General features: G+C 56.5%; 1 protein-coding gene and 1 long non-coding RNA gene across 5 annotated transcripts in view; one reads left to right on the plus strand and one right to left on the minus strand.

Annotated features, from left to right (window-relative positions):
• Nucleotides 1–330: 330 nt before the first annotated feature.
• LOC106723745 lies at nt 331–2,498 on the minus strand. Its single transcript, XR_001359461.1, has 2 exons — nt 1,266–2,498; nt 331–831 (listed from the first exon to the last, which is right to left on the minus strand). It is a non-coding gene; the product is annotated as an uncharacterized LOC106723745 (long non-coding RNA).
• Nucleotides 2,499–2,635: 137 nt separating this feature from the next.
• LOC102263565 (chromosome unknown open reading frame, human C8orf59) overlaps nt 2,636–2,766 on the plus strand; it is a 5,899-nt gene continuing 5,768 nt past the window's right edge. The window contains exon 1 of one of the 4 annotated variants that reach the window (XM_005880361.2): nt 2,636–2,739. The gene's annotated coding sequence lies outside the window, so the exon portion shown is untranslated. Of the gene's footprint in view, nt 2,756–2,766 lie in introns of all 4 variants that reach the window. The other 3 variants (XM_005880360.2, XM_005880362.2, XM_005880363.2) reach the window with 3 other exon arrangements.

Raw genomic sequence — 2,766 nt, forward strand, 5'->3', positions numbered from 1 at the left:
CTTCCTCACTGAACGGACTGGCAGAGCGACAGTGTGTGACTTCTGAGTCCGGGTCATGAGAGCCATGGCCGTGTCTGCCTTTGTTTCTTCGAACCCTCTGTCTGGGGGCCGTCAGCTTCCTCATCATGGGGACACCCAGCCCTGAGGAGATGTCCTCCTGGAGAGGATTCAGGGTACCTGAAAGACCGGAGCCAGACACATGCAACCATGCCCCCCACAAAGTCCACCCCCACTGAAATGTGAGATAATGAATGAAGACTCTTGTTTTGAGCAACTAAATTTTGGGGTGATTTGTTTTGCTTTAGAAAACAAAGACATCTGCAAACAAAACCAGATAGAAAGCTCTGCCTTTATGGAGAAGCCAGATAATAAACAAGATAAACTCTAGTATATGGGATGACGGCACAGCAGAGAAGAGGGCCCCTGACTGTACAGAGGTGGGCATGAAAGCCTCTCTGAAAAGACACCATTTGAAATAAGACCTGAGAGTTGAGGGAGGAGACATTTAGGGGCCATGATTACAGGGCAGTGAGAAAGCAGTGTTGGTCAGGGGGGTCTGAGCACAGGGCATTGTAAGTGCTCTGGCTTTTATTCTGGGTGAAGTGGGAACATGGAAGTTCAGAGGACGACATGATGTGATCACCATTTCAGCAGGATTCCTCTGGCTGCTGGGCTGGGTAGAGATTAAGGCAGGGGGAGCAGCCAGGAAGCTGTGACAGTATCAGGTGAGACAAAGATGATGGGGAGCTAGATCAGAACCCAGTCATCACTGGTGTGCACTTCTTTATGCTTTTCTCAGTTTCCCAAATGTCTACGACTCTGCATGACGTTCTAATAGGAAACGGAAAAAAATGAGTTTTTAAGGAGCCCAATGTTTGTTTTTGGTTGTATTTACAATAGTATAGACAGCCATGCAATTCTTAGCCAAATTCCAGCACAATGGAGTTGTTCTAAGCAAAAAACTGTTGACTGCGTCTGTGCAGACAACAATTCCAACTGAAAAACGGAATCACTGTTGAGCTTTAGGCAGCCTGAGTGTTTGTTTGCTCATCAACTGAACTTGATCCTTACAAAGCACAGCATCCTTTCATTTTTTCTTCAAACACTGCTGGGATTCAGTGTCACGTTCTAGTTTAGTAACACACATCCTCCTTTGCAGTCTTCTGGGTTTTAAACACGCACCTGCTGTCGCAAGTCCTGTCGTTTTACACTATTACTTGCATTTTAACCAAGAACCATAAAAACCGCGGAAGGACTTCACGTACCTTAGGTGCTTTTATGGCCTCTGTGATAGCGCTGCACCTTCTCAACCTTCGGCTATTTGCTACGGGTCAGGTTTGGGACTTCCAGGCATCTGACCAGATTACTCTGGATAAAGCCTGCGTCCTTCAGTGGAAAGCAGATTTGTGGAGCAGAGATAACAAGTGCTCCTCTAGGTATCTGCTCATCAGAGGACAGTGCCCGGCCACAAGCCCTGCTTTTGACCCTCAGGGGATTTCTCGTCGCCGAGCAAATGTTAAACCACAGCTCCTGGCACCGGAGCTGCGGGACTCGGGGGGATACAAGGGGGGACATAGGCGCCCGGCGGGGTGCAGGGACACGGCAGGCAGGCACACAGGCGTGGGCATCGAGTGCAGCAGCGCCCACGCCCGCCCCCATCGCACCGGGACCGGCGCAGCGGGGCTTACTGACCACAGGAATATCCTCTCGTGGTTATCTGTGTGGTTATCTGTGCGGAGTGTTGACTTATGGAGCTGGCGCCATGTGGGGTTTCGATCTCTTTGCCTCCCATTCCTGAGGCTGCCCAGGGTGAACAGCTGAAGCCCGCGACCCACGTGGGGCGCCGCCGTCACTCCCGCGCGGCCAGGCCTCGCCGTTTGCAAGGAGAGCGGGTGGAAACGCCGGCACCTGGGCGTCCGCGAGGGAAGCAGCGAAACACGTGGCCACTTGCTCTCGCGAGGGACGCTCTCGGAAGCCGGGGGTACTTTCCTGGACGGTGAGCCTCGAGACCTGGACGGGGGTGCACGAGGGCGCCGGAAGGCAGGGGTGCGCCCGCTGCGCCGCTGAGGCTGCCGATACTCCCCTGGCAACATCTTCCCGTGGCCCTGCGCCCCGCCTCGGCCACACGCGGCTGTGAAGCAAGGAAACACCCTGCGGAAAGGACTTGGGCTCCTCGCGCGTGGACGCCAGACAGGGTGCGAGCGCCCCCTCCTGGCGCCGAAGGCAGAGGCCCAGGGCGACCTCTCGGATGACGTCCTCTCGGCTCGGTGACCAGACCAATGGTGTTTAGACGCTGGGGACCGGACTTCCTGTAGAGGGCGGGACTTCGCACGATGGGCGGGACTTCCAGCGGAGGGCGGGGCGTCGCTGCGCTCAGATACCGTGCCCAGAAACAAGAGCCCTGTGGGCGGGACTACGTCAGGGGCGGGAACCTGCTCCAGGGCGGAACCACGTCCAGGACGTGCGGTGGGCGGGGCTTTGTGTGGGGTGCTACCAACCTCGGTGAGTGGGGGCTACGTTCTGTGGGCGGGGCTACGTTCCATGGGCGGGGCTTGCCTCTGTGTTCTGGCCGAGTCACGAATAGGCCTTCGCTTTGTAGGCGGGGCTCTGCTCGGTGGGCGGAACCGCGACCTGGGAGAGGAAGTTTAATTGGCTGCCTCCCCCGGAACTTCCTGGGTCCTGCGCGTGCCTGTGGCGTCCCCGGAGCTGGAGCAGCGAGCAGCCGCGCGAGGGTGTGAGGTCGGCCTGGTGAGAGGTCGGTGGGTG

Source organism: Myotis brandtii, unplaced genomic scaffold (assembly GCF_000412655.1).
Source record: "Myotis brandtii unplaced genomic scaffold, ASM41265v1 scaffold634, whole genome shotgun sequence".
NCBI lineage: Eukaryota > Metazoa > Chordata > Mammalia > Chiroptera > Vespertilionidae > Myotis > Myotis brandtii.